The sequence below is a fragment of the Mercenaria mercenaria genome, chromosome 15, assembly GCF_021730395.1.
Source record: "Mercenaria mercenaria strain notata chromosome 15, MADL_Memer_1, whole genome shotgun sequence".
Classification (NCBI taxonomy): domain Eukaryota; kingdom Metazoa; phylum Mollusca; class Bivalvia; order Venerida; family Veneridae; genus Mercenaria; species Mercenaria mercenaria.
The window spans coordinates 10197720-10213805 of record NC_069375.1 but is presented as its reverse complement, the minus strand read 5'-3'; positions in this window follow the sequence as shown (position 1 = coordinate 10213805).

The following is a 16086-nucleotide window of genomic DNA, read 5'->3' as shown; positions in this document are numbered from 1 at the left end:
TTCTGTTTTTTGTTGCTTTGATTTTGAAAATGAATGCCGAATTTCCAAAACATTTTCATATTTGTTTATATGAAATAACTGTTTGACAACTAGTTGTCACTTTTTTGCATGAGGTGACAAATTGCACCCATTAGAGCGTAGGATCCTGTTTTCAGCTGAATTCTCAAACATTATTCCTGAATAAATTACCTCTGAAAAGTTATACGTCAAATATATTCTTTCAAGCAAATTCAACCCACGTACTTATTCTAGACGCTCATTTACGTTGACTTGCATATGAAAAGAATCGGAACCACTGCTTTATTCTTGCATGATTGCAAGAGCCGACTAACAGCGGCTGAGCACTTGGTTTTCCTGTATTTTTGAGATTCCAGTAGGTATAAACGTTTTTATGCGTCACCTTATATTTTCATTTCTATGTAACTGAGTTGTGAAACCAAATGTTTTATTTCTCAGTACAAATTGTACTGCGTTTACGCACCGTAAAACACAAATTAAATGGAACCCGCATTGTCATCGGGAAGACCATCCGAAAGTCTGACAGTCTGACCAGATGTAGATATTACAACATTGACAGGAAAATGGCCAACTGAGTCACATGTGTACTCTAAGTTCTTGGGGGACACATTTTTACCACTACATTCTTGTCAGTTGATAGGAGTCACTGGACCCGGTCCCATCAATGTTACACACATCGATGGATATGTGGCAATATCAAACTTATTCAATGTTTCATCTAACAGCTTAAAAACAATGTTACACTGGTTTTATGCTTTTATCCAGATGGTAAGCCTTCCTTATAGACAATTATTCGTGACTAGAGGTGTACCTATCGTGCAATAGCATTCACAGACAAGTAAAAAATCTCGAATAACTTTATTAGTGCAGTATGTTTTGATGGTTGTACTTAAAATGTTAAAATAATAAAGTTGGTATGAAATAAAATCGTAAAAAGAACCTCTGGAAGCAGCAAAGAATGCAGCCGAGAAGAATAATAGTAGACGATATTTTTGGGCGGGAGACTATTTTTAGATGATGAATATTCATTTAGTTAATCTCTGTATGTAAGATTTAGGAGTTAGATAGTTTAAGCTAAATTATTGTTTTTGTAGGTCTGTTTATTGATCGATCATTTTTCATCGGCCGCGATCATTTTGAATAGGACAAGTATGTGTGCTGGGGAAAATATTTCATGATGGACCTGTGAATTCTTTACTTGTGGGTGAAACAGGTCTCATAAGCGTAAATACGACTAGCTTCTACTGATTATAAAACATACCGTACGATCTGTTGTGAATTAACTGTTGTTGTACTTTTAGTAGTTCAACCGCCACCCTTGTTTAAGAGCAACATTTAAAAAACACGTTTTTTTCATCCTCAAGTAATAAGTAAGTAGACTCGCCCAGTTTAATCAATCCAGACGCATACATAAAGCGCTTACTTCACCCTATTTACATTCGGAACATTTTCACGCGTTTCGGGCTTTTTTTGAAGGCCGCAGGTATATTGGAATGCAACAAGTAGTATAGCACAAGGGGACTGGGTGATTTCACGTGACTTTTTACCGATATGCGATTGGCTTATCGCATTTATGGAACGCCGTTTTTGCAATATAGCTAGCACTCTACATGATATATAGAGAAATGATTGTAACCTGAATTCCTCATTCATTATTTCATATAATTTATTCAAACTTTCAGCAATGATCAATATTTATACCTTGTTGTGCATAAGGGTTTTTATGTTAATTGCTCTTCAATTTCCTAGATTAGGCCTAAAAAATCTTTGTTTCCGGTAACATGCTAAAACAAATTAGGGTAGGTAGGTCGGAATTTTTTTTTTTTTTTTTTTTGGAATTTCTTTTTATTAAGGGAGACTTTTCGGAAATTATTTTTGTGTCAAAAATGACTACAAATAAGGGGGTTATGCCTTTAGAGCATCAGTAAGTTGATTTCTAACATCCCTCACCATGTTTAAAGCATAAAAAGTGCAGTTTTGCAACTTTTTGTTAAAAAGTTGAAAACAAAAAATCTCCAAGGCCATAAAAACATTTAGGGTCGGGCCAAAAATTTAGGGTAGGTCGGGATACCGGAAACGAACATTTTTTTACGTCTTATGGTCCCGTGTTGTCAAGCAAGTCCAGGTGAAGGCATGAATCACATTTGTGAAAGCTCTAGTAAAGTATTTCAATAGTCAAGGAATGCGTCCAGTTGAGCTAAAAGTTATGTTATACATGAAAGGGAAATATAGTTATTTTTGCTCAAAAAATAACTTTCAGAATTAAGAAATACATAGTTCATATATCTACTTGTAAATCATGTAGAATGGAGTAACATTTCTTACATTAAAGCGTAATGGCATAATAAAAAACAAAACAAGTACGTTATTCACCTATAAGTTACTATCAACAATTTCTGGTCTGTATAACTTCTGGCCGCAGGAAACCTTTCGACTTGTCGTATGTTTAACATGGGATTTTTGAACCGTCCAAAGATGTTGGAAATGTTTGTCTCATTGTTTATTTTTTTTTAATAAAAATGTTACTGCTTTCATTTTCTACCACTTTTTTTCCATCCTTGCCTGAAAAAACAGTAATGAGTTTGTACACTGTTCAGACAATTGTGCTCTGTTGAAATTTAACCAAACACAAGTTTACCTGCATAAACAGAAAGCATGATATGTCACCATGCGCGGATCCAGAGAGGGGGGAGGGGGGGGGGGGTCCGGACCCCCTCTGGAAAATCTTTAAAAAAGGAAAGAAGACAAGAAGGAAAGAAAATGTTTTTCGAAAAAGGCAACATTAGGACCGCATGTAAAGTATATGCGGCTGCTGCTACATACGACCCCGACATAATTCATATTATTTATCTAAAAGAAACTAAGAATTTTACCTTCAAGAAAGCTTGATTTTATCATTTTTCCCAAATTTAACAGATAAGTCCATAAAACTGTCACAGAATGCAAAAAATGAAGTGCTAAATTTCAAAATTTCCAGGGTTGGGGGGGGGGGGGGGGAGGCAGGGGATCGGACCCCTCTGAGAAAATTGGCTGTGTCCGTGCATGGTCACTATACCTGTCCAGTACTGGACTTTATGGTAAACGCTTCTTTCCTGCACAAATGACAATTTCGCAACTTCTGTCCGGTTTTTACAAATTTCTGGCCGCGATAAACCATTTGACTTGTTACGTAGTTGTATTTCACTAAAGATTAACTTAAAGATGCGTAAAACACATTGGCAAAGAGGCTATTTTTAATGAATATGCATGAGTACAAAATTGCGGCGCCTACTGGAATTCGGATGCCTTTGATGATACCTTTGTATCCATTACCTGCTCAGTCAAGTGTGACATGTTCACCATAAGTGTTCCTTCTCATGAGAAGAAACAATAATATGACTGTCGAAGAAGATCCTCGATAACTTTCTTTGAAGGACTTTGACGGAACTGGACACAAGAAGCGGCCGACATGAACCAGATTTCACCAAGTAAATTAACAACTAACCAAGTTTGAAATTGATGAAATAAGTAAGAGATGCCTGTCGCTTCTGTCTGTTATGAATAAATAATAAAATCTATTTCAGTGTAATAAGGCCGTTACATTATTGTTTTATATATAACTAAAATCTATTGAAAAAGCATGATACATGTTAGACCTGCAACAATGATTAGGAAAACCACCTTAGATACATAGAAACCTAATAGACAACGCCAAGAAGTTTAATCTTATAATACGCTAAGCCTGCACTAAACGATGCACAAAGTTAGGCAAGAATAACTACTAAAAAGTTCAAGCCGAGGATAACATGCACAACAACTTACCTTTAAAGAAATAATGATACTTCACGTCGACTTTGCATGTTCTTGTCCGAAGAAATAAGACACACGGAAAAGATAACACACAATGCTGGAGAATACATTTCAGCCAACTGATATCATTATAGACATGACTGATTAGGATGCTAAAGTAGAATCGAGCAATTTGTGCTGCGAAATAGTTCACCTTCCAAGCAATCATGCACTAAGCGACACTCATAACATAAGTAGGGGATAACACCCATGAGTTAAAGGTTTGTAGCGAAGAGATCCGCAAATGTTTTTACATATAGAATATGCACTGATTTACGTATCATTCAACTTTCGACGGATAAAAAATCTTTTATCCAAAGAGCCTTAATCGCTGTTTGAAACAAGATAAGGCAATTTGAGGTCGATGGTTAAACGACCAGCCATGTTGGTCAAGGCCCCCTGTACCGATTAAGAACGCCCTAACACCAATAATAGGTTCAGGCCATTAGAATGCCGATCCAGTGACCAACTAGTGTACTTGAAATGTTAATACGCTATCGCAATTTCGAACATATGTAGTTACATTAATGCAACAGAGTCAGTCTATTTTTATTTAAAGCTATGACACAGTTAATTTGGCACGCTATCTGTAAACATTCAATCAAAAATGGCGACGTGTAACGCTCGTGAAATTTAGAGTCTATCTAAGTCATGCTTCAGCACGTAGGCAAAACGTGGGACAACATTAATTAACATTTTTATAATCGTCTGTCTTTCAATATATGCCAAGTCCAGTATAATCAAAATAATTATGTCGATAGTTTCCTTAAGGTATGAGCCACCTAATGGTGAATATTTCAAATGTTCAAAACGATGTTACAACAATATACTGTATCCAGTTTGATTTAATCATATTTTATTGCTTCTGAACACATAATACATAGCACATATACATAATAAGTAACAAAAGCAAATGGGTTGGGCTACAAGTTATTGCAACATTAGAAGTCAGCCCTTCCCAAGTGCATAACATTAATAGCAAATGAAAAATGAACGAGTGTATTAGTTTAATTAAGCATTCCTTATACAAAGATATATGATAGTGATAATAACTACAAAGATAAAAAGATGAAGGAGAAGAAAAAGAAGAAGAAGAAGGGAAATATTATGATGATGATATCAATGTAGTAAAAAATGATAACCCTAATAGTATTTATGATAATAATTACACGATGATGTAGTAACAAAATGATAACAATAATAGTATTTATGATAATAATTACACAATGATGTAATAACAAAATGATAACAATAATAGTATTTATGATAATAATTACACAATGATAATTAATAAATTTTAGTATTAGTCAAGTTATGGTTGTAATCATTATAGTTGAGCCAGAGAAGAAAAGAAAAAGAAATATATGCTGCTCTATATCCCCGAGTGTCTACCCAGTAATCACAAACATCCTGTCCCAAAGTAACGTAATACTGACAAGAGGACATAAGAAATACATTATGTACTGTCGAAACGTCTTGTATGTTTGATATAGTTTTGAACTTCTGTGAAAAGAGTAGTGTTATCTTCTATAGAAATATTATCATTGCCATATAAAAGCTTATTGACACTTAGTGGGTGAAATAATCTTGTTTTAGTAAAAAGTTCTCTTCTTTGATGTGAAAAACGAGTGCATTTAAAGAAATAGTGTTCTGCGTCTTCCGTTTCGGATCCGCAGTCGCAGTTTGGATTTTCTCTGATGTGATTATTAAACAAGTCGGCGTTTAGATTACTGCACTTGTTTCGTATCCTAGCGTGAAACACAGAGTATCGTCTGTCACCAATTAAGTAAAAAGTAGGGAATTGTGGAGGCTTGAAAATTTCTTTAAGTTTACTTTTGAAAGCCGAAAGAGTTGGTAGTTGACGAGTTTCAATGTTCAGGTCATTCCATAATTTTATTGCAGAGGGAATAGTAGATTGGGAGTAAATTTCAATACGCCTAGCTAAAGTTTCAAAATCGGCATTGTTTCTTAAACTGTAAAAGTTTGAGTCATTTACGATCGATGGAAATAAATCTAGTAAATATGTTGGAAGATCATCATTTTTTCCTTTGTATATTAAAATTAATTTTTGTATTTTTCTGCGGTCAGAAAGAGAAACCCATCCAATTTCGTTAAGAAGTCTTTCTATTGATACTGAACGCGTTAGCCCAGTAACTTCAAGTTGAATCTTTTCTAATTGATCTTTTTCATAATTCGCACAGTTATCCCAAACAACAGAGGCATATTCTAGAACTGGTCTCAAGTAAGCTATATAGATTTTGTTTAAGGTGTGCCTTCTAAGTTAAATTTCAGCGCTCTCATAGATCCTAGAATTTTGCTGCCGACTTTACAATATTAGATATATGCTCGTGCCAAGATCCATCTTTAGAGAGTGTTATGCCAAGATGTTTGTGATAATCGACAAAATTTAACTGAGTATTTTCAAACAATAGATTAGGACATTGTCTACGCGCGAGGGAAAAGAACATAGCTTCTGTTTTTGTAGGATTAAATGTAACCAGCCATTGTTTTGACCATTCTGATATTTTTTATAAGGTCAGAATTTAGAGAAAGTTCAATTTCGTGTATATCGGAAGACGAAGCGGCTAGAGAACTATCATCTGCAAATAATCGTGTCGTACTTATAAGTGAATCTGCGATGTCGTTAACGTATATTAGAAAAAAAAGAGGACCTAACACTGAGCCTTGAGGAACACCAGCTTTAAGCTCTTTAGAGTCTGAGAAAGAGGAATTAACGAAAACTTTTTGGCTGCGATTTGAAAGATAGTGAGTAATCCAGTCAATTAGTTTGCCTGAAAAGCCATGTTGTCTAAGTTTAAAAATAAGGCCCTAATGCCAAACTTTATCAAATGCTTTTGATATATCACAAAAGACTATACATGTTGCTTTTTTTTTCGTCAAAAGATTTGCAGATTTGGTTAAAAATATCTATGAGTTGAAAAACTGTGGAATGTCCGGGTAGAAACCCTGATTGACTTTTGTATATTAAATTGTTTGACATTAAAAAATTGTGCATGTATTTAAAAATAACAAGTTCCATGACTTTACCTACACAACTGATTAAAGAGATTGGTCTATAATTAGATGGGGTGTTACTTTCTCCTTTTTTGAAAAGTGGCAGAACATTAGCTTGTTTCCAACAGTTCAGTTTGGGTAAATGCCTTCTTTTTAACTGTGGATGCTGTTCCTTTTAACATACGATGGCTTATTTCGTCGGGTCCAGATGCTTTGTTTAATTGCAGGTTAGAAATAACATCAAATATATCTTGTTCTGAAATTGTTTTATCATTTAGCAAAGAGTCTGTCTTGGCAATGAAAGATGGAACAGAAACATTCGAATCATCTAAATTTGAAATAGACACAAAATAATTATTCAGAGTATTTGCCTTTTCAGTATCAGACACAGAAAAACTTTGGCCATTATTTACAAGAGTTGGGATAATGTTACTTCCTTTTGAGTTTTCTTTGACTAACATTTTAACAATTTTCCAATATTGACGCGGGTCTGTGTTGGTGAGGTCATTCAAGGTAAATTCTATATTACTGTAAAATAGCTCTTTTGCATGTTTTATCATATTATTTACTTTTTTGCGTGTACATTTATATTTGTGCCAATCAGAATCTTTTCCGGAAAGAATTGCGGTGGTTTTCAGCCGATCACGTTGTCGCGAGGTTTTACGTATCTCTGAATTGTACCAAGGCTTGTCGTTAGGACGGACAGTAACAAAAGATGACGGTATACATGTTAAACATTTCAAAATCGGCGCGTTTGTAGTTCCATACTTTTCATTTAAAAGGTTATATTTACGTTTGAAGGTTAATTTCAATTATTCAAAATGTTATTTGTAATGATCGCTTATATAATTTTCTGTTTTCAAAATACCGGCCTGAAACACCGAACTGCCATTTGAAACGACTATAGGATCGATTAAGGTACTAGAGTTATTTGAGACTGTATCCAGTGAGAGTCTTGTGTGCAAAATTTAAACAACTTTTATCCCGCCGTTTGTATGCCCCCACTTTGTGGGGAGGGATGTGGGGGTGGCATATAGATTTGCCCTTGTCCGTCCGTCCTTCCGAAATGTTGTATCGCGCCTAGCTCCAAAAGTATTTCACGTAGAGTCACAAAACTTTACAGGAATGTTGGTCAGTATGTGTAGTTGTGCATCTGGGGTTTCACGTCCGGATTCATCCAGTCGTGTAGGAGTTATGGCCCCTGACTTAGTTAAAAATTGGTCATTTTAATGTTGTGTCGCGCGTAGCTCCAAAAGTATTTGACCTAGAGTCACCAATGTTTACAGGAATATTGGTCAGCATCACTAGCGCCAGATCAGAAAGAAAATGCCTCTGTACATGTAATACCCTACCCCTAGGTATTCTATAAGAACCATGGTCATGAACGGGAAAATATACTAACCCATTTCAATCGCGTATTTCATACCTAAAACACGCAGGTCAGTAAATGTGTACTACTGATATTAAACAAGCGATAATTTATCTTCCATCGTGCACCAGTCACATTGTCTCAATATTCCATATTGCGAGATGCTCCATATATTTTATGCTTTAGTCAACGGTACAGAAAAAACTTGCGTGAACTCCCCTAATGAACATCCGGTCTAGAGGTCACGACAGTGTGCACATGTTAAGCGAAATGTAAACAAACAAAAACAGAATGCAATATATTCACAGTTTCACGATAAGACTCGAAATGATGAATGAAGTTCATCTTGTATATGGTTTTGAATTTGAAATCATACATTGGTATACATCTATTTTGTTTATTTAATTCATTTTGCACATTTATGCTGCATATAAACATTTTAGCGTACACGTGTAGTAAAATGACGACTGACATACATTTTCACATCAGCCAATCAGAGTGTGTCTGTAATCTAGACCGGAACTTCACCAGGGAAGTTCAAGCAAGTTTTTTGTGTACCTGTGAAAAAACTGTAAACTACACGCTGTTTTTCTAAGATAAGAAGTATTGAAGAAATGTGACCGGTACACAACGGAAGATAAATTACCACTTGTTTAATATCAATATTACACATTTACTGAACTGCGTGTTTTAGATATGAAATACGCGATTGAAATGGGTTAGTATATTTTCCCGTTCACGACCATGGTTCTTATAGAATACCTAGGGGTAGGGTATAACATGTACAGAGGAATTTTCTTTCTGATCTGGCGCCAGTGGTTAGCATGTGCAGTTGTGCACCTGGGGTTTCGCATCCGGATTCATTCAGTATTGTAGGAGTTATGGCCCCTGACCTAGGAAAAAATTGTCAAAGCAACATATTGTTTTCCCAAAGTTGATCTGTGTCCTTTGTCATGTAGTGGGGGCATCTGTGTCCCATGGACACATTTCTAGTTTTTTTTTTATAAATTTTGTATAATTCATGTTATTTCCTCAAGCTCAAGTAGAGACAAATTTCAAAGTGATGGCCACTGTCCAAAACGTTTGCAGAAAATTCATTATACTATTAATTTTGATAAAAGAAACGTCAAACTGTTGGTAAACAATTATATAACACTAAATAAAACTGTGAATATCATTTTTCTAGGGTGCCTCAAGTAAAAGGATTTAATGAGACAGAATTCTAACTCCAACATTGAAAAATTAATGTCGAGTCCTGCGGGACTGTTTTAAATTTTGCTCACTTCATTCAAAATAACCTTGGGGCAGAGGTAAAACCTACTACATATCTTCCATAATATGTAATCTAAAGAGTAAAGGCAAAATAGACACCTTTTTTTCAGTATTTTTAAAGATGTCTAACTCTGTCCCCTTCTTTTTCAGAGGTAAATTCATTTTGAACAGCAAGAAATCACTTATCAAATGAAATATTTTCACTTTTGTACAATAAATCAATAATAAGTCGTGAAAAAAGTAAAACTTTATTTGAAAAAAAAATATTATAAGGAAAAAAAATGGTGCACAGGGGCTTAAACCTACGTATGTAGGTTTATTATAGGACTGGAATACGCTTCAAAAGGAGGTACAATATTACGTGGGTCATACCTTTCTCTTTTGTACCATTCACAACGGCACAACATTCTCAGAATTTAAGGAGAGCTAAAAAGAGATATACTGCCAAAGTCTCCGGCCAATGAAAAGTTGTACATATTTGAGCCTTGTTTTGTGTGAAAATGTGGAAAACTGGTAAAAAAAGTAGTGCCACCATTAAACTGCATTAAAACAGACAATTTCCACAAAGCCAGATCTCGTAAATATACTCTTTAAAGACACTTGCTGCAGTTCCTTTTATGAGAGATGGGACAAAAATTTCCCAATAATAGAATTTGTTCAAACTTTGTATATGAATACAGTTTCAGGTTAGAAACAGAAAAATGCAAAAACAGCCACAAGTCACCGTGCTTGTTTAGGAGTTATCTGCCCTTACAACTGGATTTTCTTCGAATTTGCATATTCAGGGGCAGATAACTCCTGAACAAGCATTGCGACCTTCATCTTTTCACAATTATGTTTATATCATGACACTGTGTTCATTTACAGTGTTTAAACAAATGCTATTATTGGGACTTTTTTACCCAAAACTGCAGCATGCGTTCATAAACAATTACATAACGTAATCAAAGCACTGAGAGGACTGATAGGGCAGCGGTTGACAGCTTCTGGTAATGGGCATGAACAGTTAGCTTAAGTTTGATGGTTAAACTACTTTTGATTAATAAGCATTTTCATACATTTCTTTTACCAAATCAAAGCTCGTGTGCTTATTGAAAATTTTGTAAGATTTGGTTAATTTTGCTCAAAATCTTTTTTGAGTTATAAGCTTTTATTTTACAGATCAATGGGAAACACCCTGCTTTTACTGGAACAAGGGGAATAACAGTAAATGTGAGCAAAGGTCATGGACTAATTGATAATTATGTGTTGTTTGGAGATTCTAGTTATAACAAGAGCTTGTAGAACACTTGCATGAATTAACTGACAAGGAACAGAAATTATTTGGTCACTGCCTACTGGACATTTAACGTATTGATCTTAAATCAATAATCATGGGTCATTTACCAGTCTTAAATGACCTCCTTATCAAATTTGATCTTAGACCTAAGCATAATTTCTGGCAAAAATGTTACATTGTCAATGTGATATTGAACTTTGACCTACTGAACTCAAAACCAATAGGGGTCATTTGCTGGTCATGACAATTCTCCCGATCTCATGATCTTAGGCCCAAGCGTTCTCCAGTTATCATCCGGAAACTGATTTGTCTACAGACCTACCAACATTAATATTTACAATATACCCCTCCTCCTCCGAATGAGGGCAATTAAATTTCAAATTAGAAGATGCCCATGTCTCCCTAGTCTCTAAATGCATAGTCGTAATAGGCAAGAAGTCAATTGAGGATAGGAGCAAAAGACAAAGAGAGACTAATGTTTGGCTGCAATAGAGATCATCTACTTGGCATGTCCAATCACCCTATTTAGATACAAAATTCTGGGTGAAATGGTTCTCAAGTAAACCGTGTTCCATGTTCAGGCCCCTGTGACCTTGATCTTTGATCGAGTGAGTCCAAAATCGATAGGGGTCATCTACTCTGCATATCCAATCATCCTATGAAGTTTCAACATTCTGGGTCAAGTGTTTCTCAAGTTATTGATCCAGAAAGAGTTTTTCCATCTTCAAGCCATGTGACCTTTCCCTTAAGTCAAGTGACCCCAGAACATTAATGGTCTTCGACTTTGTAATTCCTATCATCCTGATTGAAGGTTCTGGGTCAAATGATTCTAAAGTTATTGGCTGGGAACTGTTTTCGAATTTCTGGTTCCTGTGACGTTAACTTTTGATCAAGTGATTCAAAAATCAAGAGGGGTCATCTACTCTACATTTCCAATCACCCTATGAAGTTTCAACATTCTGGGTCAAGTGGTCCTAAAGTTATTGATCAGAAACGGGTTTCCATGTTCAGGCCCCTATGACATTGACAGGTGATTTTTTTTTTATTTATTTTTTTTTTTTTTTCAAATGAGATCTCATCTTGGTAAAAGCAGGCTATGAATACATTATACATTCTTAAACTAAAAACAACCATAAAAGAATATTTACAATGAAATTAAATGTTTCATTTAATTTTGAAACAACCAAAACAACTACTACTATCTCCAATATCAGCACACATCATGATCTTCGGGTTCCATTCAGTCATTTTTCAGCTGTAGATTAATATAATATGCCTCATAATGATGACAATATGCATGTTTAATGTTGTTATATTTTCTGGTCCTTTGGGATCATGGAGTCTATTCAACATATGTGTAATAGAGTTCTGCTTAAGCCGGTGAAATAAAGTATTTCGACCCCCATAGAATAACGACCCCCGGTCATTATTCTATAGAAAATGTGACTCCTTTCCTGTAAAATATTGACTCCCCTTATAAAAAACTGACTCCCTTTGAAAACTCTATAGAATAACGACCCCACGGTCATTATTCTATAGAAAAACTGACCCCTCCAAGTAAAATACTGGCTCCCTAAAGATGACTCCCTTCGAATCTCATAGAATAAAGAGCCCGGTTATTATTCTATAGAAAAAGTGACTCCTTCCATGTAAAATACTCACTACGCCGAAATTACTACATTCGAACTCTCGTGCAGTATCGATTCCCGGACATTATTCTATTTAAAAAAAGTTCCTCTTTCGTGTAAAACACCGGCTCCTAAAAAGACTTTCGATGATAATATCTATTAAAAAGTGATCCCTACCAAACCTAACGGACAATTTTACTAGATCTACAACTCTAATACCCTCAATTGCCAATAGTTAACATTTTGATTGTACTACTACTACTGGTGCCGTTACTTCTATTGCTATTACTACATGTACTTCTTCTTCTACTACTACTACTACTACTACTACTACTACAACTGCTACTACTGATACTACTATACCAGCTTCCACTAATACGTTTTGTACATCTACCTCTTCTTCTCCTGCTGCTGTTGTTGCTGTCAATTATTCCTCTGCTGCTGCTGCTGCTGCTGCTACTGCAACTGCCACTACCACTGCCACTACTACTACTACTACTACTACTACTTTCTATTGTTGCCGCTACCGTACTTTACTGCCACTGCTAAGTATTGCAACTTCTATTAATACTAAGTTCTATGCTAGCAATTTCTTGTGAAGTTTTCTTCTGAAGAATTACTTCATACCGAAGTTTGCAGGGATTATTGATACTGGTGTGTTTTGTGAACGTATTGTGAATTGTTATTTTCCTGAAAAAAAAAAACTGTATACACCAAGATACAGCGTCTAGAAATAGAATCCCTTTTCCCGTTGCGGAATGCTCTGATTTCTGTGTCAAGTGATGGTATCTGGGGCTAATGGTCAAACGGAAGGAAGGACGGACGGACGGACGGACGGACAAGTGCAAATTTATATGTCCCCCTCCCCCGAGTGGGGGCATAAAATGCAGCAATTAGGCCTTAGATACATGAGTTATCAATAAATTTGACCAAATGACCGGGAGTCGTTTTTTTATGGGAGTCAATATTCTTCGTGAGGTTCAGTTTACTTCACGTGGGGGAGTCATAGTACTATGATCTGGAGGTCATAATACTATGACCGGGGGTCACTTTTTCTATAGAATAATGACCGGGGGGTCATTATTCTATGGGGGTCGAAATACTTCATTACCGGCGCTAGGGGGCACATTTCGTTACCTCTCATGAACAGACTCAATCAACCCGAGTCTGCTATTATTCTTCTTGGCTGCATTATATGCTTCCAAAGGATCCTTTTACGAATTTTATTGTTCAAATTCAAATATTGAAAACTGAAATTTTTCTAACTTAGTTTGAATGATCTCAAATGATTTCATTGCAGTCTTCCTAATCCCACTATTGTATAATTATCCGAGAAGAAATCGTACGACAGAAAGTGAATATTTGGGGAAGAAAACATCGCAAATCTACCGGCGATTAAAAGGCGACTTTGTCAAAAATAATGCTTGTTTCGAATTAATTATACTCTTTAATGATATGAGCCGTGCCATGAGAAAACCAACATAGTGGGTATGCGACCAGCATGGATCCAGACCAGCCTGCGCATCCGCGCAGTCTGGTCAGGCTCCATGCTGTTCGCTTTTAAAGCCTATTGGAATTGGAGAAACTATTAGCGAACAGCATGGATCCTGACCAGACTGCGCGGATGCGCAGGCTGGTCTGGATCCATGCTGGTCGCATACCCACTATGTTGGTTTTCCCGTGGCACGGCTCATATGTCAATCACAAACACCAGCTGGAAGGTAATATTAAATCAAATTGATGTGCATAGGTTTCTATTTTCGGGAGACAGGTGCGAATTTTTCGCCCCCTCCGTTACGGCTGCAATTATTTTCCTAAGTCGTGCAAATTAAGATTATTTAAGTAAATATTATGAAAGGGTCGTACCTTTCTCTATGAGAAATAAATAGGATAACACCTCTTCTGTTGATTTCATGCAATATATCTTTCCATTAACCCATTTCTATGCTACAAAGTTCAACGGATACACGGGCGCAATTTTATCCGAAAATAGAACGCACGCCGTGCTAGTTAGATGTTTTCTGATCATGTGACCAAAACAAGCTCTTAGTGTTGTTATAATAGTAAACTTCGATTAACTTTTCTAACAGGAACTGAGTTTTAATTTAAAACGTTTACAAAAGTTTTAATACCGATTATAGATCTACGCGGATGGTGCTGAAGTACTATACTATTTTTGTAGGTTATTTATAGTTTATTTTGGTTACGTGATGAAGAATTGTTTTGGTCATGTGATTAAAGCAAGCATGCTCATTTTCATACGCGTTGTTTTTGTTATAAAATATAGATTACGACAAATTTGTACTTAAGCAGTGCATTTTTTGATAAAGTTGAATCTCAGAAGCTTTCTGAAAGTTAAACAGACTTGAATTACGTAAAATTTATGGAGGACATGGAATTACTTGTTCTTCGGTTTCGGATAAGCATTCTGACCGTAAAATTGTGGCATGGTAAATCTGTGGTCACGCTTCGCTGTCCACAAAAATGATGGCCGTCTTCTACTAACGTAAGGCGTTTAAAATATGATATTCCTGTTACCAGTTTAAATACGTTGCAAATATTATGGGTTTTGTTTTTCTTGGGCTTAACGTCGCACCAACACAGTTATAGGTATTATGGCGACTCTACAGCTCTGGTGATGGAAAAGACCCTCACTACCAATCGAGCCATCATTTCAGACATACGAGGGCATCTGGGTACATTCATCGACCTTCCATAACGCAGCTGGCTGGATACCTGATATGAAATAATACTTCTGTGCCAAAACGATATTTCGAACCCACAGCGGTAAGGGATACATGTATTTGATTCAAAGAAACCGATCTAAACCAGTCGGCCTTACAGGGTTCCCATTTTTTCATTGAAATGAAGTATATCTTACTTTCAAAAAGTACGTATTTAAATTGAATTGAACTTAATATCACGTCTGTAACAATCCTGTACAGTCAAACTTGGTTCTCTCGAACTCGACGAAACTTGTTCGAGTAATCGGTAGTTCGAGGTATCGAAATATATATATAGTGTATAGATATTTTGCCGGTACCTGACGGTGAGTTTGAGCGAAGTGTGGTGTATGAATCGGTAGTTCGAGGCATCGAAATATATATATAGTGTATAGATATTTTGCCGGTACCTGACGGTGAGTTTGAGCGAAGTGTGGTGTATGAATCGGTAGTTCGAGGCATCGGAATATATATATAGTGTATAGATATTTTGCCGGTACCTGACGGTGAGTTTGAGCGAAGTGTGGTGTATGAATCGGTAGTTCGAGGCATGCCGGTACCTGACGGTGACTTTGAGCGAAGTGTGGTGTATGAATCGGTAGTTCGAGACATCGAAATATATATATAGTGTATAGATATTTTGCCGGTACCTGACGGTGAGTTTGAGCGAAGTGTGGTGTATGAATCGGTAGTTCGAGACATCGATATATATATATAGTGTATGGATATTTTACCGGTACCTGACGGTGAGTTTGAGCGAAGTGTGGCGTATGAATCGGTAGTTCGAGGCATCGAAATATATATATAGTGTATAGATATTTTGCCGGTACCTGACGGTGAGTTTGAGCGAAGTATGGTGTATGAATCGGTAGTTCGAGGCATCGAAATATATATATAGTGTATAGATATTTTGCCGGTACCTGACGGTAAGTTTGAGCGAAGTGTGGTGTATGA